The 25377-nt window shown below is 45.3% G+C and overlaps 1 long non-coding RNA gene across 1 annotated transcript; it reads left to right on the top strand.

The window, feature by feature from the left end:
- The first annotated feature begins 11333 nt into the window (after positions 1-11333).
- LOC139828115 (uncharacterized) lies at positions 11334-17486 on the top strand. The gene is made up of 3 exons (XR_011739396.1): positions 11334-11801; positions 11908-14081; positions 14923-17486. It is a non-coding gene; the product is annotated as an uncharacterized lncRNA (long non-coding RNA).
- The last annotated feature ends 7891 nt before the right edge of the window (positions 17487-25377 follow it).

Here is a 25377-nt window from a genome sequence, read left to right on the forward strand (position 1 = left end):
ACGTGGTGGCACACGCTGCAGCCGGGCCCACGAGGCCTCTCTTGTATTTCTGCCTGCCCTGTTCTCAGGCGAGTGCTTATTGCCACAGCAGGAGATTTGGGCAGGGACCCTCTGCACACATAATGCAGGAGCCCATGAGATGCCAGGGTACTCAGCGTCCCCTCTGTCTCCTTGGCAAAGCCACCACTTTCCAGAGCTTCTCTTGCACCTGCCATCTCAGGGTGATCTCTAGACCCTCCTGAGGGGACAGCTCTTTTTTTGGGAATCAGGAACCACCCCAGTATCCTCATTTCCCTCAATTTATGAGTGTTTTTCTTTCAGACCCTCTGTTTCCATCACGTGTCATCCTTTGGCTGGAGCACTGGCCCCATGCTTTGGGGACATCAGCACATTCCCAAGCTTGGGAGGGATGGTCTGTGCAACAGTGTCGCGGATAGTGACATGAGCTGCTGGTGATCAGTGTTCTCCTGCAGCTCGCTGTTTATTTACAGGCATGCTGCAGACACACATTGATTTCACCGGCTCATGCCCATTTAGAGCTGGAGCACTCAAATGACTTACATCAAGGTTGACTAAACATTTCTATTATCAGCTCCTTTCACACATAACTCTTTCAGTCTGGGAGTGTGAAGTTCTCCAGATCTGATGTACCTCCAAGGAAGCAGTGGTTGCTTTAACTGTGCCATGACTGAGCAAAAAGGCTTCAGGCATTTATGAGGTAAGTGCCCAGGCCACAGAACCCTGATCCTATTATAAACTCAAACTCTGTCTTTGTGGAAAAACAAACAAACAAACAACAAACAAACAAAACAGAGAAGCAGACAGTAGAAACCTGTTAGGGCTAGACTGATGGAGCAGTTTCCAGTGATCCACTGAAAATCAATTGCAACAAGCCTGAGTCGAAAAATTGTGCTGAGAGAGGCAGTGTTGTTGCTGGTGAGGCGCTGCTGCTGCTGCTGCTGCTGCTGCCTGGAGACCTTCCTGATGATGGGGTTGCACAGCAGGTGAGCGTGCAAGGTACTGTACAGGGGACAAGCACGCAAGGCAGGCGAGTGTGCAAGGCACAGGCACTACCTTGCTGGGGAAGCCCAGGGCCTGGCTGGGACCACACGTGGCCACCTCTTAGGGAAGCATGCCTGGAGCCTGGCCACTGGCTGGGGAGGTACCTCCTGAATAGGACGAGGAGGAAAGGTATGAGATTTTAAAAAAAAAAAAAAAATCATTTGTTTGTTTGTTTGTTTATTCCAATCCCTGACATTGTTTGAACGTTATTGGCCACTCCAGCTGTTCCAGAGGCAGCTGTCTGGCCAGTAGTGCCCCAGCTAGGAAAATGCTCTTCTCCTCCCTTGTCACTGTCATAACAAACACACACACAAAAAAACTGGCTAAACAATGTGGCTGTGCCATTTTCTGAGTCTGAAAAAGCAAAAGCTATAACTAGTTTGTTAATTGTTTTGGCCAATGAGTTAGAAACAACAGTAGGGAATTCACAACAATCCGACAGTCATTCAGTCTGTATGCAATACTGAGTGTTTGTAAGGGTCATGACCACCACGTTGTTCGTTCTGCGCAATGCCATAGCATTGAGGCCAGCCGTGTTTTGGTTTGGTTGTTCGTTGCTGCATTACTCTGGCAAGTAGCGGAAGTGGTGGTTTGGGGGGGAGGCATTGCTCTTCTAAACAGTCAATCCTACAAAAACTGTGAGCTTCTCTGGACTTTATAGCTTGCTGGAGCAAGGTGGAGAGTGATCTTGACTAACCCTCTGTGCAGCTCTAGTCCAAGATTACAAAAATAAAGCACTCAGGTTAGAAAGTACTTACAATATGTGCATTGTGATTCTCCTGTACTTTTTCATTACAGTGCAACCTGCTTTCACCTATCTGCAGCACTGCAGTCTTCTCCCCAGTCATGTGTGAAACTAACTTCAGCAATAACTGGGTAACCTCACTGAAAACAATGGCCAGCCCTCGCAGTCCAGGGATTTTGGGCTAGCCTAGAGTGGCCTCCCTGTTCTGAGCTCCTGCTGGTCCTGGGCCCCATGGAAAGCTGCACAGCTTAGGAAAACTGTGAAAGAAGGTCACAAATTTCATAATAATTCTGTGTCATGGGGTAGCACCTGGTGAACAGCCTCACCCTGGCACTGAGGCTATGCATACACATGCACGTGTGCAAGTCTGCTCAGCAAGGTGCAAGCATGCTGTGGTTCTGGGCAGAGGCCACCTTGGGTCCAGTAGCAGCTGTGCCCAAGCCAGGAGCCTTGAGGGTGATCAAGATGTGAGGCTGGGTGTGGAGGTGCTCCAACACGGTTCCATGCTGCCGAGCTGGAGCCGGCTGCCAGCCAGAGCAAACTCACATATGTCCCTGTTTCTCTATGTAGACTTATACTTAATAACCATTGCTGCTTCCCAGAGCAAATTTCTAGGCTTCATTATGTTTTAACTTGCCTTGCAGGGGATACAGCAGGAGCTCTGATAAATGAAGAGAAAGGGCTGCTTGCTTTGCAGGATATTTATGTGACAGTTCCTCTCCTAGCCCCAGGAATCCTTTGCGTCATTCCTCATGGCTGGCATCCCCAGCCAGCTGTGGATAGGGTGCAGCGGACCCAGGGAGCCGACAGATGAGCACGTTGTCACTGTTCTGTGCTCTTACCAGCAGCAGGCTGGCACAAAGCTGTCTGCAAGCAGGCTCTGGCTGGCCTCAGGCAGCTAAAACCCCAGACCCAAAGAAGCAGAACAGCCCAGGGAGCAGTGGTGGTTGGTGCTGCACCACCTCAGAGGTGCTGAGGGCACCAGCAGCATTGGCCCAGGGCTGGGGCAGAGTTACCCAGCTGAATGTGAGTGCTACTGAAAGACAGACACTGTGCCAGTTTGTTCCCAGTGTGGCTCCAGTGACCCAAGCTACCCTTTGCAACTGGGGCGGTTCCAGGAGACCCTGCATGAGAAGCCTTTGGTGCATCCCTGTCTGTGCCCATGGACATGGCTGCTGCTCGATCCCTGCATGTCCCAGTCCCTTTTCCCCCGCAGATGCTGAAGGCTGTGGGATCTGTTGGTGGGGTTGTGACGCTGGATGGGGACACCACCGCTAAGGGGGCAGAGGGCAGGGATGGCCCCAGGCTAGAGCCTGCACACGTGAAGGCAGCAGCTGGTGCAGGTCATGCTGCCCAGTGTCCCCAGGCCCTGGTGGGGAGCGAGCTGGGACCATATGGAAGGTGCTGCCAAATGAGGCCGTTGAAGCAAAGGCTGCAAATGAGTTTAGTGGAGAGCCAGACATTTTGAGGAGGGGAGAGACAGAGCTGGGAGTGGAGGAGAGCAGGAGAAAGGGAGAGCCCCGGTGCTTTGGCCAAGAGGGACCTGCTGGGACACACAGATGTGGTGGGCATTGCTCCCCTTCCCCCTACCCCACACCTTCTCCTGGTGCCCTAACTTCAAAACCCCTCAAAGGGAAGAGGGGACCAAGGTGTCCTGGCTCTTCTTTGTTTTTAATTACTTCCCATTTTAATCTTGATTTGCACGTCGACCTCTCAGAAGTGGGCCAGGGACTCTACAAAGCCCTAGTCAGCAACTCCCCCAATAATAAACAGGAAAAGGCTTAAGGGGCAAATCACTTGCATGTTAATGAGACTGTTTGCTGGAGTCAAGAGGGAAAACAGCAAACAAACAAATGGACTGAATTCCAGCGGCAGCTGTTTGCTCCTTAATCTCAGCTCGTCAGAGCTGCCCTTTGATGGGACACAATCTACACAAACGATTGTGCTAAATCTTCTAATCTACGTCCTCATTATTACATCCCTTCTTACGCATGTAAATCAGGGACAAACTCATTTTAATATGTAGATAGATTATAGAAGAGAAGGGGAGGGGATTGGAGGGGAAAGGAGCTGCTGGTGGTGTCTGTGCCTGCCGGTTTGGAGGGGTGTTAATGAGGAGGGCAAGGAGGGGAGCTGTCTGAAGAGACCCCCCAGGGTACTCGGAGGAGGAAGAGGAGGACCTCTTGTCAGGGCAAAAGGGGGGGTATAAAGGGGCAAGGACACTGGTGCTGGGATGCTGAAGAAGACACAGGTGTGGGGCATCACTGGCAAGGCAATGTGATGAGGCTCTGAGGAGAACCTCACCCTGGCATCCCCCCAAGCCCTCTGCCAAGGTACTCAGCCCCTGGCTTTGTTGAGCTGGGATGCTGGAGGAGGGCTTGGTGGTGTACAGGAGACCTTAGTGGTGGCATCAGGTAGCGAGAGGTGACAGAGCCACACTGCAGGGGTGCACTGAGGCCCTGTCATTGTCCCTGGATGCCCTGCAGTGCAGGACCTCCTTGCAACACAGCACCATGGTCTCCCACCCCTCAACCCCCCTGCTCCCAGCACTGTCAGTGGGGTCAGGATCAGAGCAACCAGCTTCAGCCAGGTTGGAGTAGCAGGATGACACCTCAGGCTGCAGAGCCAAGCATGCAGCCTATACTGCCTTCAAACAAATGTCAGTAAAGCTAGGATATGATCTTTAATAATGTTCAAAATAGTTGCTTTTACAACAAACACAACTGTGAGAAAAAAGAGCTCTTCTACCTCTAGCATCACCTAATACAATTGCCAACCTGTAACCTGCCCCTTGACCTTCTTCTTCCACTGGAACGAAGTCGGGGAACAGCAACCCCAGCCTTATTTATCTCAGCCACCTCGTCCTCCTCTGCTCCAGGAGGGGCAGCCTCCTGGTAAAATATGAAAAAGTATATTAAAAACAACCTAGTTAGTTCACAAATTCCCCATTGACCTCACACCTATGAAGGAAGGGTACAGGAGATAAGCAGTAGGTTGGAGCACAAAAGGTGACTGTAGAACAGCAGAGGCATGCAGGAACATAATCAAGAAGGCCAAGCATAAAATAAGTTTGCAAGTAACAGGATAATCAAAGGGAACAAGACATCATTCTGTAAATTCATTAGTAGCAAGAGGAAGACTAAGCAAAGTATTGGATCACTGCTCAGCAGGGAGTGAAAATTATTGACAGAGGATAGTATTAGAGAAACTAATAACAGTGATAAAGAGGTAAGATCTTGCCATACAATAAGGAAAGAGTATGATAGAGGTAATGTTATTGAGTTAGATGCATTCAGATTTATTTGGTGTAATGAGCTTCATTGTAGGTACTTAGAGATTTGGCTACCGCAGTCTCAGAGTCAGTAATGGCTGTCTTCCAGAGCCTGTAAGATGTAGTGGAGTACAGGAAAACCACAGGCATCGCTCTTTAAAAAGTGAAGGAAAGGGTGATGGGTAATTATGGACCAGTCAGTTTAATTCCCATTAGAATTCTGGAATAAATCACCAAGTTATCTCTAACTATCAAAGGCAAAATGAGACAATCAGTTGCATGCAGTGTGGATTTGTCAAGGATCAGTCCCTTCTAGTCACTCCAATTTCTTGCTGTAACAAGGCAACAGGTCTTGTAGTTAAGAAAGGAACAGAATATGCTGTGTATCTTCAATAAACTGTTTAGGTTCCATTTCAAAAGCTATCCTTATGAGTAAACTAGGGAAATATAAGTTAGCAGAAACTACTGTTAGGTGGGTAAAAAATTAGTTAAAACACTGTGGTCAGGGAGTAGTCCTAAGTGGTTTACTATCAAGATAAAGGTTGTCTTGAGAATAGCTCCAAAGAGGTCTGTTCTGGGTCTGGTTCTGCTCACTGGCTTAGTTAACAACATGGATGACAAAACAGAGAGTAGGCACATCAGGAAGACACAGACCTGGAAAGCTCTTCAAGTACACTGGAGGACAGGCTTAGCATTCCAAATTGTCTTGGCAAACTGGGAAAGTGGTTGAGAAAAGATAGATGCAAGTCAGTAAGAAACAATGCAAAGAATATTAGTGATGCAGAAGAAAATGAAACACATAAATAGGAGTTGGAAAACAACTTGTTAGGCAGCAATTCTTCCAAAAAAGCACTAGGGGTAAGAACAGATTACAGGCCCTGTCAAAAATAGTATACCGTTGCAAAAAAAGCAAACCTTCTACCATACGGCATAAATAAGACTACAGCTGTCAAGACCTCTGGAAATTATATTTCTTTCTAGTCAGCATTGCTGAGACTTTAGTTGGTGTTTTGAACCCAGTTTTGGCACTGGCTTTCAATGTGGACCCATTGGAGGGTGTCTAAAGGAGGGCAATGAGAATGACCACAGACCTAAGACATGTCCTACAAGGGAAACCTGAAAGAAGTGGTGTTGTGTAGCTTGGAGTGAAGACTGAGGGAGGATAAAAGAAAATCCCCAGCCATTAAAGCAGTAAAGGGAAAGTGAAAAAAACGTCCTCTGTGCCCATGGCACGCAGGTAAGTCCATGGCAAATTGTAGCAAGAAAGGTCTGTGTTTGATATTAGGAGCAAATTTAAGAAAAATGAGGGGGTGGGGAGAGAGAAAGACTTCAAGGGAGACACCTGAAGAGATTACTTAGGTGCTTTTCCATCTGTCAAGAATGAGACAGGTATAGCCTGCCATGAGGCAGAGAGGAGGAAGAGATGGCTTCTCTGGTTCCTTCAGTCCTAGTTTTCTAGGAGTCTGTCTTCTCATTTCTGACATCCATCACCTAACCTTCAGCAATATTAGAGGCAGAAGTACACAAAGAAGGATGAGGCATAAGGAACTGCCACTGGTTCACTGAACACATCACTGCTTTCCTCAAACCCCAGCGTATGCTTACTGACCAGGAATGATGACAGGATGGAGACCTAAGAGATGATCGAACCCTTCAGATGGACAAAGTGTTGCCCCCTACTATCTTCTGGGACTTGGCAAAAAGAAAAGGGCAGGGGCATGCCACCCAGGTCACTGCCATGCCAGCCCATGACTGCCTGAGTGTTGCTGCTAGAGTTAAAACAGGGGTGTATCTGCCTCCCCATCACCATCAGATAACTGACATGACTGCTGGTACTGCTCCTCCCTGCTAGGAAATCTGAATCAAGCCATGGCTTGAAGACTTACTGTAAACTGTCTATATGCCTTAACAGAAGTGTCTATTTCTGCAGCATTTCCTTGGGGAAATCTTCGGAGGTTGGAAGTCTATCAGGCTGGAATAAGTATCCACCTCAACTAATGAAGTTTCAAGTAAAGGGTGAAATTTTTTTCCTCATCCCTTTCTCTCTGTTTCCAGCTATTTTCAGTCTGTATGTTTGTCTTCTGCCACCTTTTCTTTGACCCTTGCATTCCTGGCCATAGAACAGAATCATAAAATTATTTAGGTTGGAAAAGACTTTTAATATCAGAGACTCCAACTGTAAACCTAGCACTGTCAAGTCCACCACTAAACCATGTCCGTAAGTGCCACATCTACACATCTTTTAAATACCTTCAGGGATGGTGACTCCACCACTTCCCTGGACAGCCTGTTCCAATATTTGACAACCCTTTCAGCAAGAAAATTTTTCCTAATAGCCAATCTAAACCTCCTTTGGTGCAACCTGACACTCTTTCCTCTTGTCCTTCTGCTTGTTATTTAGGAGAAGAGACCAATACCCTCCATGCTACAACCTCTTTTCAGGTAGCTGGAGAGAGTGAGAAGGTCTCCCCTCAGCCTCCTTTTCTCCAAATTAAACCCCAGTTTCCCCAGCTGCTCCTCACAAGATTTGTACTCTGGACCCTTTGTCAGCTTAATTGCCCTTCTCTGAAGTTGTCAAGCACCTCAATGTCTTTCTTACAGTGAGGGGCCCAAAACTGAACACAGGATTTGAGATGCGGCCTCACCAGTGCTGACTACAGAGGGACGATCACTTCCCTGGTCCTGCTGGCTACACTATTTCTGACACAAGCCAGGATCCTTGTATCACTCCCTTGTATCATGCTTCATGTTCCACACACCGTTGTCTGTCTGAGAAACACAAAACCTTCCATGTTTTCTTTTGAGGTGAGAGATAGACCACAAGAGGATCATGTTCCCTTGGCCAGGTGGGCCTTGGACTTCTATTCATGATGTCTGGGATTAAAGGTGGACATGTTCAAGGCCCTCTTTTTCTTCAGACTGTTATGAAACAACTCACTGTTGTGTTCCAGTGGTTGTGCTGTTTCCCACATTGCATTATCTGCCAAGCCAGAATATTAGCTCTGATCTTCGAAGCCCTCTCAGAGTCAATTATGTCTGAGTATGCATTTTTGTCACGGCCCACCTGCTCCTTTGGGAGAGTGAAGTTGACTAAGTCCATGATGAAGTGAGGGAAACTGGAGATTAAATGGGAATAAATGGCAAGAAGGTTTGGCTACCAAATAAGGTTGCAGAAGAAATACTCTACTCCAAACAGGATACATTTAGGACACAGAGCACTGCTCCCTTTCTTAATAAGCTTTTCCACTATAACAGAAAAGAGGGCTTAAGATTATAAAGTATGATTAAAACAAACAAACAGAAATGCAACAGTCCCATTTTAACAGATTATATTAGCAGTTACCAAAATAGTTTAATGGTCATAAGGAATATTGGTTTGAGACCCTAAGACATATAGCAGCCCCCCATATGCTTAGCGAAAGACATGGAGCATACAGAAGGTCACAAGAAAACATGTCAAAGAGGTTGGGAAGGGGCGTGAGGAGGGTTGGAACAGGATGTGGTACACGGTGTAGAAGTTTCCTGCAATGCAGATGCCTTCACCAGAATCCACATGAGCCAAACATGGAGGATGCAAGGGGTCAGCACCATTGCACGGCTCCTGTGTCTGGCACTGGTGGCTACCACCAGTAATAGGGCAAGAGTGTTAGAGTGAAAACATCAAATGTATTAAATGTGCCCCATGACATAGCTCCCACAGTCCTTCCAGCTACTCTGCGGAGATGTCTACATCTTGGTGTCATCCATCCTTCTCAGTGCTCACCTTTATCTTTGGCATAGATGATCTGTGACCTGCGTTTCACTTAGTGACTGTTACTGCTGTTCCTGGTGCTACCCCAGACCTTCAGTCTTCCTCCTCAGATTTCGTACCATTCTAGTAGCTGAGGAATTACTACTCCCTTCCCTTTAGTTATCACTTAAGCGAGTCAGGCACATCTATGCATGGCTCACAGACCAAAACCACAAGTTCCCAGTAATTTTCTTTCCTGTTCTATAGACTTTGTTCAGTTTGTCAGTATTTTCTTAAAAAACAAATGTGCAAAACTGCACAGAAAATTCAACTCAACACTAGAGCAATATAGCATTAATGGGCTGCTCTACAATGTCACGCTTCTGAATGTGGAGCTCTCTCAATCCTTTTTAGAGCTTTGTCATATTGCAAATGTAGGTTGTGATCGCACCAAACTATTGTTTCCAGCTGTTCTCACTGTCCAGCTGTCTGTCTCTCAGGTATATTTTTGGCTCTGGGATTTTCCCTGTACCACAGTTTGCTGAGTTGACTCCCACCTATATTCTCTTTGCAGCGGCATTCTGGTTCTCACCCTTTGGCGGGCACAAATTCTTCCAACTCAACATCACCTGAAAATGGCATTAATATTCAACTTGGCCTGCTTTCTGCATCGTTTATGAAGATTTGAAGAAGGGCAGATTTAAACTCTCCTTGCTGGAGAACTTCTGTCCCAGCCTGACAGTTGCGCTCCGAACCTATTATTTACAGTCATCTGGCTGCATTCTCATTGGTAATTTCTATCTGAAAACTCACAATAATTTTCCCAGTGGCACTTCGCATTTTGCTAATTAGGACCTCAAGAACAGACCTGAAAAGGGGATTTTTTAAATCAACAAAATAAACCACAGAGCTGAACAAAGCCCAGTGTATTTCTGACACTGGGCAAGAAGGTCACTTGAACCAGTTTCATTTCATTTGGATTTTGTCCTTGGCAATTCAACCTGAATTTATTTTGGCAAACAAATCTTGTGAGTAGTTTTCCCACATGTTTAATGTATCTGTGGTATTCTCTTCCTCTAACAGTTCCATAATGCTAAGACAATTCAGTATGCACAGCAAAATTCCTCCTGTTATGATATTGAGATAGAAACAAAATTTTTGCCGTAGCAATTGAGTCTAGCATTCTTTCCCCCTTTGGAAGATAAATTTAGCTATCATGCTTCTTTCTTCAGGACCTAGCTCTGTGGCATCCAAATGCAGCAGAAAAATAATACAACCACAGTCCAGAATAAGAACTTCTTTTTAATCTTCGCCCTTGTTCTAAGGTGGAGGAATATTCATTTGCACTGTTCCATTACTGCAAAAGCAGAATAATACCTCGTCTCCCTTAGAGTGGGGGCCATCTCTCCAAACTTTAGATGCCTACACCTGAGCTACTCATGGGATACTTTTGTAGTCAATATCAATCTTGTCGATAAAGTCAATGGGCATATAATTCCTCTGATCCAACATGGACAACTGTTTCAAGATAAGATGAACTGTGCCCTCGGCTCTGCTGAGCCTATTGACCAGAGCCCTCCGGCTGGAATAGGAATGTGCTCACTGCGAACTCTCTACACTGTAGGTGTTTACACAGGGTCTAATGAATCTCATTGCTCTTTGAAGGCCACCTACACAAGTTTGTCCTGATTCACAAATTCAGGGTTGGGGACAAGTAGTGAGGGATTAGACCATGTCTATCGAAGAGCATAGAAGTGTTTTTTGAGGAGTTTAGAGATAGTCCCAGAGGTTAAGATCAGGCCTGCATAAGGTCTTAGACTTGACAGCTGGCTGGTGTTCATCCACCCAGCAGTGCTGGTGATGGGTGGCTAGCTGTTGAGAGATTCTGTGAGATAGCAGCCCCTGGTCACAGCAAAAGGACACCAAGCCACTTGTGAAGCCTCATGTGCCTGTGGCTGAGCCAAGGCTGCTCTGTTCCCTAGCCCTGGCTCTGGGCACCCAGGTCCCGTGAGATGGCTGGGTCTCAGTCCCCAGGAGAGACCATGATCACCCAAGGCCTTTCTCCAGGCTGCTTGGCTCCACCTGGGATAACTGAGATGCGGTAGCTCCTGTGCTGCTGCCCCAGCCCCACGGATGGGTCAGTGCAACGCTGGGGCATTGTGCTGTAAATTGGGGTGGTGAAAAGATCTGGATTAGAAACAAACTCTTCCTGGGAGGCAGAGGGCATCTTCAGATGCTGATTTGGCCTTGGGAGAAATGATGTTCAATACAGGTAGGTCCCTCGGGTCAAGTGACACAGCTCAGGCTTGATGGCCTCTTGTACATGTGTTAATATCCAGCACACAATACCCAAATATCTCCAGCAACCCCCATCACACCTGAGTCCTCCCAGGGAGTAAGGGCAGCTTTTGGAGACTCGTCATTAGGTCACTGGCCTCAGGAGCCGAAATCTCCCCTCCCCCACCTCTGTACACAACTGTTCCTCATTTACATAAATTATCTCTATTCAATTATCTGTCCAGATGTCCGAATTGTGCCACCAATGATCTGTGAATGAATTAAAAATGGAATATAATTTAATAATAACTGATTAGAAGGAGATTAGTTGTTATATAAAAAGGAAAAACCAAGAGATAGCTAGTTGCCCTTAATCCGAGCCAATCCACAGTAATTATAGAAATAGAGTCTCGCTTGTTTGCCTTCCCCATTTCTCTTCTGCTCCGCCCCCCCATTTTCTCTCTTCTTTTCCCTTTTCTCTCCGTCCTTTCTTTCCTCTCTCTCCCGGCTCTCTCTTCTTTCCTTTTAGTTTCTTGGTCTCCATCCCTCCTGTGCCTTCTCTCCACTTTCTCCTCCTGGTTATACATACCTGCATCAACAGTCACAGCCCCTCCGGCTCCTGAGACACCCATGTGGCTGGGCACGTCCTGGCAGGTCTGGCCAGCAAGAGATTTCGGCTGCATATACGTCCTGTCTTTCAAGCCATGTTAATGAAGGTATCTTTATACTCTCACTTTTCAGTTAAATATTTCTGGAATCACTGCATTTTCCCTGGGTTCCTAGGACAGACTCTTTTCAGGTTTCCCTTTCTGTGTCTTTCAGAGTCTTGCAGAGCAATTTCTACATTGTGCTGGATGTAATAAAATCGTAAGTAGCACAGAAGCTCTGGCTCCTCCTCTTGCACCAGGAAGCACCAGCAGCAAGTCCCTGAGCCCCCACAGTGTCTCTCTCTGGTGAGCTGTGCCCAGACTTTTCCAGGAAACTTGTCAGGGATTTTTCAGTTACGTTTTCTCTTCTCCCAGGCACATACAGTCACAATACCCCAGAGCCAGGCTGAGAGTGCAGCACTTGTCTAGGTATTTGAGACAGAAAAAATTGGAGAGAAAAAATTCAGCACCCTGCTACCTGAATGCTCCATGAGCGTCCACCACCTTGTCTAACAGAGCCCCCTCTCTCCCTCCTAACTGTCACCTGTCTATGTCAACTGGGACTGCTGGTGCAAACCTCCATCATTTGCTGTGATTTGCATAGCTAAAAACTATTATTAGTTTATTTTTACTTGTCTCGTAAATTAGAAAAAGGGAAAAAAGTAATTTGCTGATGTTCAGTGCTGAGCTGGAATGGGCTATTTATTTCAGGTAATTTCAAACATGAATTGGAAACTCTCAGTTAATTTAAGTCAGATTTACTCCCTAGTTCCCCTAGTTCAACAGGGAACTTATCAGATCTGGGCAGTGATGATTAGTGATAGGGCTTAGAGAAATGCTTTTTTACAAGAAAAATGAAGCTGAAAACCCAAATATATTCACTGGCTTAGATGCATCTGCCTGTGCTAAAGTACCAGGTATTTAAAACCTTCAATGTCTTGGCTTACTATATGAATGCTGTCTTCTTTGACACCTTGTTTCTGAGTTAAAAGCTCTGCTCCCCCTTAAGAGCACTGCTCAAAGCAGCAGGTCCACCTTTCCTTCTTCAAAGCACTAAGCCATCTGCAGTCCGTATCCCTTTCCCCAAAAGCAGTCCATGAACAGCTACTCCACCTCTCAGGGACAACTGCGTGTTTGGAAGTCAATGGAACCAGCTCCTGTGTTCCTTCAGCGTCAATTTAAATCCACATCTCCAAGCTGCGCCTGCACTAGGATCTGTCCTCTATCACTGACACTGGTGAGATCAGATCAGGCTCAGCACTTGCACAGGAGTTCAGGCTGAGATCCTGGCTTTGCTGCAGAGAGGTCTGAGTTAACAGGAAGGGGAGAAGGACCAAGCATAGCTCAGGATCCAAAAGCTTCAGGTGCAGCAGTGTTGTACATAGAAATATTTGCATATAATATTATTCACAAACATCTATTTGAAGTATCTAATCTAGATTTTTATGCTGTGTTCATTACCATGACATCTGAGCATCCTATGAATGTAACCCAATACAAATCATTTGACATAAATAACACTTTGTATGTTGGCGTTTTTGTTATCTTCTACACCTCTTAGTCAAAGGAAACTTTAAGGAGGATCTTCTTTAAGCAGTATGGTGATCAATTCTCTGCCCTTTTAATTATCACAGACTTCTTCCTCTTAGGGAAAGATGGTACTGACAGATTTACTGGAGCTGCTGCATTTTGAGGTATCCAGCCTGGTTTGGTCCAGCTGGAAAGCATCACTCCCCGCTGAATCTACTGAGGAGGAGCAGAGATCAGAGACACCGAAGGTCTAAAGCCTAGAGAGAAAACTTAACATATGATTTAATGGGCTGCAGACCATTTTGCTGAGGTCACTGATGACATTGTGATGACAGTTGGTGGTGATTTTACCCTTTAATACACTCTTATTTCTTTAAAATAGAAAGCTATTTCTAGACACAAAGGAATTTAATGTTAGAATTCAGTTAATGCTACAGCTGCACTGACAACCAGCAAATGTTTCACAAAATAAGTTCTGAGAATGTTAGCATAAAAAAATAAACACCGAGCGTTTAAAAACTAATAGAAATTAATTACTACAAAATCTGTGAAGTTTTGATTACCCTGTCATTCATCTCCTTTCATTAGCACAAATGTAAATGTGAAGATTTCTTTTGTCATTCCAGTAACTTGCAGTCTGGATCAATTATCTTGTTTTTCCTGTGGAAAGTCCACTCTGCACTTCAAAAAAATATTTATGGAGGTTTGTTCTGGTGAGCTAGTCCGTGGAAGTGCTGGAAGCACAGGGTTTCCCTGTTTAGTCAGTAACTCGAGGATGGACTGTCAGTTCCAAAGGAAGCTGATCAAGATCTTGTTAAGGTAATGTGTCTCCTTTACAGGTCACTGCAAGCAAAAGAATTCATTAATTGTAACATCTGTGTTGCCAAAATTTGCCATGTTGCCTTGCATCTGACTGTATTTGTGGTTTTCACAAAGACCTCTAAGAATCAAGAGATTACAAGAAAATTTCAGCGATTGTTAAAAGTGTCTCCGCCTCGACTGCTGCAAAAGGTTTGACAGCACTAACTGGAGCGATTCTAATGCTCAAAAAAAGAAGCTTAATACATTATTTAAAGACTTCCATGATTTTCAACCTAATATATTTATATTTTATGGACTTAATTCAAATACTTCAGACTCTTGGGCTTTTACATTGAGCATTTTTGTATTTCGATAATTAAAATGTTAGGGCTCTGTGGCTAGAAGACGTGTTCAGCAGACTTTGAAGGATATTATTTACATATGATTTGGCTTTAATAGTCTCACCTTTTTGAGTGATATTTTACTCACAAGTAGTTCAAATGGCTTCTAGGAACATTATTCAATATGATAACACGAGGAGAGGTAGCAAATCTGCCCTTCAGGTTAATGCAAGAAAAGCCACAGTTACTGAAAGTATATTAATGCTTTATGTTTTTTAAAAAATACATTGGCTCTGTTTTATAAATCCACCTCTGAAGCACATATGAAAGTGTTATGCACCTTGGTATTTCTGTTGCAGAGATTCAGAGGGATTACTGAAACGTTTCTCTACCGTTAATTTTCCCAGGTTTAGATTTATGTTAGAGGACGTGCAAACTGGAAGCATAACCAAACCTTTAACACATGTTACCTTTCCATTCTCCTTTCTTTTTTTTCTCCCCCACATTGTTTCCATCAGGATTTTGGAATGTGCTTTGCGAAAGGTTGTTAACTTCTGAAGGAACCTCCAGTTTGAAGCTGATTTTGTTGATGGTTGTTATGGAGGTTTTCAAGGAAAACAACAAATTTAAGAACATATTGTAATGCCAAGTGATGCTCAGCTTTGTTTTTCAGTGTAGGATTTGTTAGGAGTCTGAGGACAAAGGGCAATGCCATAGCATGAGCAGAGGCACTAGGAGCACTGCAGTCCAGCCCTACCCTAACTTCATCAGAAAACAATGGCTTTTAGCAAACACCAGAGCCAGATGACTTCTCTGGGCCACCCCATATGCAGGATCTTCTCTGGACGACCACTCTGCACACAATCCAGGAGAGGCAGCGGTGTCATCCTGTGCCACTGGCTTTGCCCAGTCTCAGCCCTGAGGAACAAGCACTGCTTTCCTTCCAGGGCCTCCAAACACCCTAGTTCAGTTCTAAGTACTTCCTTGTCTCTTTAACCTATTCCATCTGACAAACCTGCCTATGTCCTGGCTCATTTCCCTCAGCTCCACCTCTGCCTCGCAAACCAAACCTCTGGCAGGTGGCTGTGATTCAGCTTTGCCTGTGCTCTACCACACCAGAGCAGCAGCACTGACAGAGTCTTCCCCCATCCCAGACTGTCAAAATGCTCTTTTAAGTCTCCTAGGTTGGGTCATAAAAAGCCTGGAGAGTGAGACTTTTGTGTATTCAGAAATCTGTGCTGACCTGCAGACGGGCTGTCGTTCAGTGCTGTTGCAGTAGTGCTGCTCACCTCCACACAACGGTAAAGGCAGGGATGTGTGGCTAAATAGAGGCTATTTTCCAACAGAATGGAACGCACATTGGAAGATATTAAGCAAGGACGTAAGATGAGACAGAGGCCCGGGAATGTTCATAAACCATGGACCTGTCCCAAGCAACCTGATGTTGATATAGGCATGAGATCTCCCAGGTGCTAACTCAGAGTCCACAGAAACAAGTGGGCACCCTGGGTGCCATCTTTGCCATCTCAGCCTTTTTGGTCACCAAGGGGGAAGCTGATGGAACTCCAGTGATTCACACTGAAATGGGGTAAGTGATGCCTACTGCCAGATGCCTGCGCAGCTGGAGCACAACGTTTCTCCCTGCCGCAGAAGCAAGGGTACCATGGAGTCACAGCGAGCTTCTGCACAGCTCTGGTTTGGGATTATCACCCGTTTACAGCCTCCTGGGATTGCCGGGATCAGGGATCTTTTGATTCCATCCCTCCACCCTAATTCTTCATGACTACACTCTCACCATGGCTTCAGGTAGACATTTTGTGGCTTTGTCTGCCCTGCAGGTTATTAATTCATTAGGGGAGGCCAGGAGCCACTAATGACTGTTGGTGCTAAAGACGTGACACCTCTGCTGTAGATGTTTGGGGCGATTTCTTTGGAATAGTTCTTCTCTGGTGCCATGGACTGAAGACCCATTAGCAGCTGGAGGATGCTGGGGGGTTCCTGCAACACGTCATGTTCCCATCCCCTTTCATCTGTGAGGACACCAGACTGCACCTCCTGGGACCCTTGTGCAACACAAAGTGCAGCAACGGAGGTGATCAGGATCCTCGCACCCAGAGTGCACTTCCGAGGCAAAAGCGATGTTCAATGTTGGCAGACACATTATTTGCCTAGTCTGACCTGTGTCAAGGCTGAAAGTGTTGTCTGTGCTGGAGCATGTATTTAAAAAGATCTATTAATAAGTGGAAAGATCATTCCTCAGGTAAACATTTTTAATGCTTGAATATTAGAGGTGGTTCTAAATCAGGTTTTCTCATGCTGTGGGAAATTCTAAGATTTTAGAAAATCTTCTTTCCATGGAGAATTAATGTCGTCATTGTAAAATGTTGGTTTGTAACTCCATTTGTTTAGTTTTTTCGTTTGGTTTTTTTTTTTTTATTTTCCTAATAATCTTACAGGTCACCAACAATAGCTGACAGCAAGCACAGCCTGCACTATGCACACACCTGTTGCTGGCAACACACCATGACTGACAACAGAGATAGTGATTCCTATTTTATGTTTTAAAATCATGAAGGTCATCAGAAACTTCATGGCACATGAAATATTTCACACTTTTGGCAGTACAAAGATTCTCTGCTGTGTTATAATGAAAGAATTTTCCATCAATTTAGTATTCATTCAGTACTATGTAGCGAACATATTTAAGAGTTTGAAAATTGAAACGAAAATAGATTTCAACTTTTTTTCGTGGTATAATGTGATAATAGGACAATAACATAAAATGAAAATGCAAAAATCAACATGAAAAAAATACATTTCAGAAGATTTTTCTAAAACATTTCAAAATATATTGATGTTGGAATTTCTGTAAACAACTATCTATTTTTCTGTCAAAACCCCAAACATTTCCGTCAAAACAGCTTTTTTTCCATCAAGAATCTCTTTCAAAAATGTCTTTCCTACTCTACTAGTTATTCTCACTGTGAAAAATCTAGGCCTTATATAAATACTTATATTTAATTAAATTAATTAATCTAATTATGAATTAGCTTGACCTTCCGGTGCTGAATCCTGTTATGCCTTTGTCTAACAAATTAAAGAACCTTGCACCCTCGAAAAGTGTCTCTCCTAACTGCTTACAGAGGGTGACCAAACCACCTCCTAATTTTCTCTCTAACAAGCTGAATAGATTGATCTTAATTCTCACTGTTGGGCAGGTTTCCCAGCTCATAGGTTGCTCTTGAAGCTCTTGTCTGAACAGTTTCCAGTTCTTCGGTGTTATTTTTGAAAGTGCAGACACCAAAAGTGGACACAGTATGAATCTGCTATGGTCTTGGGATGCCAAGATCATCCTCAGCCTCCTAGGTAATATTTTTCTTGCAGATATATCCAAAAATTGCTTAGCTCCGATAGAGCAGATTACACCAAAAATCCACGTTTATTTTTTATTATCTGTCACATCCTCTGCATCCTCCTCAGTGCCACTGCTTCCCATGACAGCATCCCCCATCCTGTGACCTTCATTTTCTGTTCTGAGATATATGATCTTGCATTTGGCTATATTAAAATCACATATTGTTCAAATGAGCAGAGCCTGCCAAGTGATCCAGATTGCTCGGTGTAACTGACCTGCTCCCATCATTATTTATTACTCAAGTAGAAATCATTACCAGCATTGATTTTGTATTTTCTTCAGAGCCGCTACAAAGATATTACACTGTGTGGACTGAGAGCCCATCTCTGGGAAACCCACCTTTAAAGCTTCGCCGCCGGCGAAGGATTCCCTGCCGAATTTTTCAGAACCACTAATTAGCTTTTAATTAATTTAACGTGCGTAATTCTGATTTCACCTCAAGCTAATTTTTTTACCAGGAAGGTCACGAGATGCCAAGCAAAGTGCTAACCCGACATTTAGACGCGCCGTGACAGAAGCTGCTTCCACGCCGCTTTATTTCTTTCTCTCCGGGAAAACAAGTTCTCAAAATAATGTTCTCCTTTTGGGGACCCGTGTCCCGAGATTATTGGGATTGTGGATGTGGGCACCTTCACCCCGCCGTGCGAAGCGGCACCGCAGCAGCCGGGAGCTGGTCCGGCTCCGCCGGGACTCCCCGGGGGTGCCCCCCCCGCGGGAAGGGGATGGCCCGGGGGCTGCCCGGCTCTGCGGGGGGCTCCTGCCGGCGCCAACCCGCTACGGGGAACCGGGGGTCCTCATGCCTGGGACACCTCCGAGGCCAGAGCTGCCGCGTGTAATTAGCGGCATTAGCGGAAGGAAAGTTGCCTGCTCTGATCTCCCATCCCGAGGCACAAGGTCCCCGGGCGTCCGCGTCCCTTTCCTTTCCTCACTGCTCTATTGCACGCCGGGGCGGCCTCCCCCTTCTGCCCTCTCCGCCAGCCGGGAGAGGCTCCCGCTTGTATTTACCAGCAAATGATTAATTGTTGCTCGGCGCTGGCTGCTAATGCTGCTAATCCGGGCGGCTGCGTGTTCGGCCGCTCGCCCGGTGCCAGGCCCGGCGGGCGGAGGGGGCGCAGGGCCGGGCGGGGGCCGGGCTGCGCCCCCGGCTGTAATTACTCCCCAGACAAATCTCTGCAAACAGAGGAGCGGGGAAATCTCTGCCCATATTGCAAGGGGCTGCGGCCCCCACCCGCGGAATAATTTTGAGACTCAAATCCCAGCAAAGACCTGCTACAAATTGCTGCAAATTAAGCTGATTTTGCCCCGAATGAGGGATTTTCTGCTGCAGATCAGCCCTTCCCGGAGCTGATGAGGTGGGGATTAGAGAAGGGACTGAAATCAAAGGGACAGGATGGTGCGGGAGGGGGGGAGCCCGCGAGGGGACCGCAGCAGTGAAAGTCCTGGAGCATTAACACTTATTGATTTCTACTTTGCTGACATTTTATTCTATTACCAAGTTTCCGATTAGCCTAAACTAGGATCCCTGACAGCCAAGGCAGGGTGCGGAGCCCCGAGGGGCAACGGCTCTTTGGGTTTGCGCCCGCCCTGCCCCGCAAGCATCGGCTCTGAGCAAATGCCACCTCCCAGGGGCTGCCCGGCCCTGGAAGGGCTGCGAGGCGAGCTGGGTTTGCGGCCCTGGGGAGGCTGCGAGCTCCTCTTGCTCACCATAGGTGCTGGTGATTTTGAGGGGAGGGAGCTCTGTCCAAATTCTATCTTTTTATAAAACCCCAAATCTTAAACATTACATGTGACAGGGAGATGAAGTTCACCTCCTTTTCAACATCAGTCTGTCTGTCCATCTCTTCCTCCCCCCTCCCTCTGGATCCTCATTTCTGTTTAAAGAGCAACAGCAATGTATGTTGCAGGTATTTCAAATTGCACCATTAAAGATTTTATGTTGTGGATGTTAAAATTAAAAAGATATATGTGCAAATAGTCACTACAAATTTAATCAACTTGATTTAATACTAATAGGAAACAGCAAATGGAATTTATGACTCAAAAAGAAGTGAATTTTTTTTAAATAAATACAAGTACTTTGTGCAAAACAGAAAAAAATCCCAATCTGAAGAGTTTATTAGAGTCTAATCCCCCAACAACAACCGAAACCGGGGCTGCCCACCCAATAATCCTGGCTGCCATTAAAATATTAAAGATAAATCTAATCGTCTCTTTATCCAAAATAAGCGACTTTTGTGTGGAGAGAAAATGTCTAACCCTTTGGGAAGAGAATTACTCCTAATGCATCAAATGGAATTCAGTCAGGATGACAAAACTAGGTTTAAAAGCAAATGAGATGGTAATAGAGATAAAGGCCAGTATAACAAATTAAAAACACTCATTTACACGAATTAAAATCCCTCCTAAAAGGGTTCTGAGTAAGGAGGCCACTGGACGGTCTTGGTCCTTCTTGGTATGCAGGGGCTTATGCAGCCTCTCTTTACTCAGGGGAAGGCAGGCTGAGGTGCTGAGTAGCTGTGGGGAAGAAGTTTTGCTCCTGATCCCAACTTCTTGAGCTGTTTTTCACTCGTGTCTTACCATGGCCCTTTATTGCATCCCCAAATCCATGTGCATCGGAGGTTATATATACCAGCCTCTGTCTTCCAAATAGTTGCCCCATAATACCCACGCCAGCTGATGTGCCTGGGATGTCTCTGTTCCACCCACAATCTCCAGTTGGGATGCTGGATTCCCCCACGCTCCAAGACTTGTAACATGTTGTATCAGCTCCCAGTGTCACCCTGAGCTCATGCTGGACATAAGAAGGTGCCCAGCTTGAGACCTGGGTGATGTCTATCTATGGGAGCACCCTGTTAAGGAGGAGTCTCTCCAAGGAGCTCGCCCAGCTGGCCTCCTCAGACAAAATCACCTCTGGGGCCAGGAAACCCAGCTTGCTGCGTGCTGGAAGCAGGAGCTGCACCCAGGGTGGTTATGTTGAGCACAGAAACCCTGAGCAGAAGTCTGGAACCTGTGAGTTCCCTCTACTTTCCTGCCACCTGCACAGCTCAAAAGTAGCGGAGCAAGTCAGAGAGGAGCCCTGTCCCCACTGCTGCGGCACGCTACCTTCCCAAGCCTCCTGCCTGGACAGAACCGAAGTCCTAGCAATACTGTCCCTGCACACGGCTTCACAACCCCACATGGGAAGGCACCTCCTAGACATGACCCTCTGGACCCCCATGGTGGAGACATGGGTGTGGGCAAGAGCAGCACGCCAACTGCTGGTGAGTGATGCGGTGGGGGCTGCTGCAGCACCCTGCGTCCTTGCACATGCTCCCTGTAGATGAGAAAGGTTGCAGCTGGTCCCACCACCTTGTTAGATCATTTTGAGATTGTCTGTGTGCCTCGGTTTTGGAAACACCAATCTCTTTGTAGGTGCACTGGAAGAAAAAATCCCACTAGGGTCCTTCTTCCCAATACTACAGCCACAAGTTAAATCCAGCATGGCACGGTCCCAGGCAAGGTGCCATTTGCAATGCGTTACAGCCAAGCACATTTGCCAAAGCTGGGAAGATGCTGAGTTCCCTCAGAACCAACTTCATGAAAGACATCTGTTAAATCCATAAGAACAAGCCTTTACCTGCTTAGACTTCTAGTATGAAATGCAAACTTGTTTCCAAGGTAAGAAAGTGAGACAGTGAAATTTGAACTGTCCCCACTAGCAATATGTGACATTAATAGGAGCAGTTCTCTGCAGCGCTGGAGCTTCAGGCTGCTTAGATTCCCTGACACCATTTTATCTTCAGTTTGTGATTTTAAGATTGATGCAATTTTATAGATGAGATTTTTTTTCTTTACTTAATGCTTAGGGTCTGGAAAACAAGATTGTTTCCTCTGGGAAAAAATGCCATTCCTCTTCCCAAATGTGATTGTTAGACTTCACCCTTGGTAGAAGGCTTCTGTCTTCTGAATGGTAGTGAAATAAGTGATGTTCTTGGCATCTTGGCTTCTTATTCATATGAACAATTACAGCTCATAAGGGCCTCTCCAGGCTCTCTAGTCCTCTCCCAGCTCTAAGTGGGATCCACTATACACAAACCAATAATTTGAGGTGTTTGTGTAAACTGTCCTTAAACCTACCCAAAGAAGTTTCTCCAAGATCGTCGTTCTGTCCTAATGCCTGTCCTATAGTCCTCACTTTATCTTACTCTCTTGCTACAGGCTAAGTCATCTCTGATAACTGTCCACTATATCTGCTATCCTCAGTAGACAGAGTGGTCGATTTTGGAAGCTCACCACTGCTACATTTTAAAAAATGTATTTGAAGACTGATGGTATCTCACTTCAGTCATCTTTTTTCTAGGCAAAAAAAAACCAAAAAAACTATGCTTTCTGGACATCTTGTTATTTTTCCAGTCCCTCACCAATTAGTCCAGATCTGTGATGAAGTTCAGTACCCAGAGCAGGTAGTGCAGGGTGCAACCCAGGTCGTGGGCTGGCTAGAAAGTTGCTTTAGGTACTTGCCTTTGTCTTGTATACTGTCCCCAGTATGGACACTCACCTGTGGGCAGAAGCTGGGTCTACTAATATTTTCCTATATGTTTATTTTCCCTAAAGGCTCCATGCTATGGAATAAAAATAGCTCTCCGTGGATTTCCCCCCATGCCCCCTCCTCTGCTTTTCTTTGAACAGCGCAGACTATTTTGTTACCTGATAATGGATAGAACATCAAATTGATTCCCAAATTTCCTCTTTCTCACAAACAAAAAAAAGGGAACACTTAATACAGTTGAAGAACAATGCATCAGCGAAAATCCTTTGGCATAGTGTATAATTTAGCTGTGGTACTTATATCCCAAAACAATATTTAGAACTGAGTAGGACATCCTCACCCAAAAGCTAGTATTAGAATGAAATGGCTAATGAGGTGGCCAACAGTCACAGTGTATCAAGCACATCTTTATATACATTAATGGCAGCTTTGTTTAGGATGCCCACATCAAACATCCTTACTTGCCTATGCCACATTTCAGCTGACTTTAAAATTACCTCGGCTGAACAGATTTTAGTCCACTTGCTTGCACCCCGGTATAGCCCACGTCTGGTCGCTTTGTTACTTTTTAATGAATCAACATCAGAATAAGCACTTGAAACTGGTTGAACAAAAATAAGCTTGTTTGCTTCAGAACAGCTAAAAGCATGTCTACACTACGGGTCTAGGTCTGAATAAAAAACACTTTTAGTAAGCTTATTTCAAAAGAAGATAGAAACATTTATTAATTGCATATTATTCCCTTCTATTTTAGGGGATGGGAAAGAGTGGCAAGAAACCTCTGGTATTGGCCCATCCAGCACTGCCCACTCTCAGAGAGATGAGGTGGGATCAGATGTGATGGGGCACTGACATGTAGTACCCACTCCAAATTGGCCCAAATTTTAAGATTTTTCCCTTTGATTTACAGGTCACTGGGAGCAGCTGATATATTCAACTAACAGAAAGCTTTGGTGTCCAGCCTTTACCCCTCTGTAGCCCCACACAGAAAAGATATTGTCTAATTCCTTGTCCTGAGCAGGGCAGAACTGCCCAGTGGCTCAAGCTGAAAGATGGCAGAGGAAACATGTCAGGAATTGCTCTGTCCTCGCCACAGGAAAACTGCAGGATGGAGGAGCAGCCTCTGGTGCGGTGTGGTTGAATCCTAGCAGCTGGATGCTGCTCCACATGGCACGAATGGAGACACTCAGCCACAGGAGAGAAACAAAAGGAAAACTATGGATATGTCTGTGTCAGGAGAGAAGATGAGGTATAATGGAAAAAAAACAAAATGCCAAAAGAAGTGCTATGCAAAGTGAAACCCTAGATCTGTTCAGTGTCAGTGTCCAAGGTCCCACTGACTTCAGCAGGACAAGGATTTTACCCAGGCATTAAGAGGTGCAGCTTGAAACTACCAGGATAATTCAGAGCAGGCAGAAACAGAGAGGTCTGCTCTGGGCTGCAGTAACCCAGCCAGAAGCTGCCAGCTGAGAGCATTTAGCAATGGGCATGACAGGTGTCATAATCTCCTTGTCATCTACTTGGTATCTTCAGTGATTATTTATAAATCAATATACTAACATGTAAAGAAAAATATATGCTTGGCAGAGCACTGGAATAGACACCAGAAGCTTCTTATATGTGAAAGCTTTTTTTTTTTCTTTTCAGAAAGAACATGTCTAACAGACAACATGAACACCATGGAGTCTGAGATTTTAGGACTTGAAGGGATCATTGCAACCTTCTAGCCTGAACTTCAATATAAAATAGCCTACAAAACTTCACCAAACAATTTCTGCATCAAGCCAATAGCTTCTGGACGAGTTATAGATCACCTCTTAAGAAGATTTTCAGCCCTCGTTTGAAGACTTTATGTGACAGAGAGAATCTACAACATCTGTGGGTAGGTAGCTATAGTCACTCTTTGTGTTTCAGCAGTTTTTATTTGTATAGCAAGTGTTTGTTTTGTCATATTAGCATTATCATGTCCTATATCCATCTACAGTGCAACATATGGTAGAAGGATAATGTGAAAATGTCCAGTGCCTGAGACTTCAGTAGGTCACCAGTGCTCTCCAAAGTTAAAAAACACAACTAAAATGAAAATATACTGGGGAAGGATTTTTATTCAAAGTATTTTTCCTCATATAGGATTTGAAGAGAGATAGGCAGGAGCTGCATGGCCACGTCCACTGGGAGAACATGCAGAGGAGACCAAGACAAGTGAGGCTTTGCTGGAAGGACACAAAAGCCATTGTGAGGGAGACAGAAGAGCATCAGGGAGATCAGATACATGACCTATTGGCATGAATCCACTGAAGTTTGTCTACACAAAGGGCAAGGCAGCTTTGAACCGGATGCTGAAAGAAATCACACAAAACACACATGATAGAAATGGAGAAGAAGTGACACTTCTTTGCAAACTGAGAGGGTGATGACAAATATTGCTCCTACTAGGATTCAGGACGTTCATGGACACAGAAGGAGAATGGGAGAAAGTTGAGACTGGATGAAGAACCAAGTCAGCCCAAACTGTGTAATCTGGATGAAGGACAGATTTCCAAACAGAAATGGGAGTAGTGGAAAAGTTCAGCATCAAGGATAATGCAGCAGAAGAGGTTAGTCACAGAGGTATTGAGATATAAGTATAAGCAAGTGTTGAAATATAAGCTCAGTTTCATAACAACAAAAGCTTGCAGGAAGGCAAAGAGGAATGAGAAGGCATACTAAAAAGAAAACAGCCAAGCAATGAGTTTTGCAGCTCAGTGACTAGAGACTCAAAAAGAACTTGGCAAAAGGGGACAGAGCTGTCCTCACAGCTTTGGAAGCATGGTCAGGAAAACAGAGTGCTCTCCAGCATCACCAGGAGAAACAGAGGTGAGTATATGCAGGGTACCACTGAGTGATGTTCCAATGCAAAGCCAGCAAAACACTCCAGTGGGCAGGTGACAAAGTGTTTGGAGCAAAGCAATGAAAACACAGAGAAACTCCAGGATGTATCAGCAAGACCCCGGCAGTGCTCAGGGCATTAACTTGTATTAAGTACAGTGC

Source organism: Patagioenas fasciata, chromosome 5 (genome assembly GCF_037038585.1).
Source record: "Patagioenas fasciata isolate bPatFas1 chromosome 5, bPatFas1.hap1, whole genome shotgun sequence".
Lineage (NCBI taxonomy): Eukaryota > Metazoa > Chordata > Aves > Columbiformes > Columbidae > Patagioenas > Patagioenas fasciata.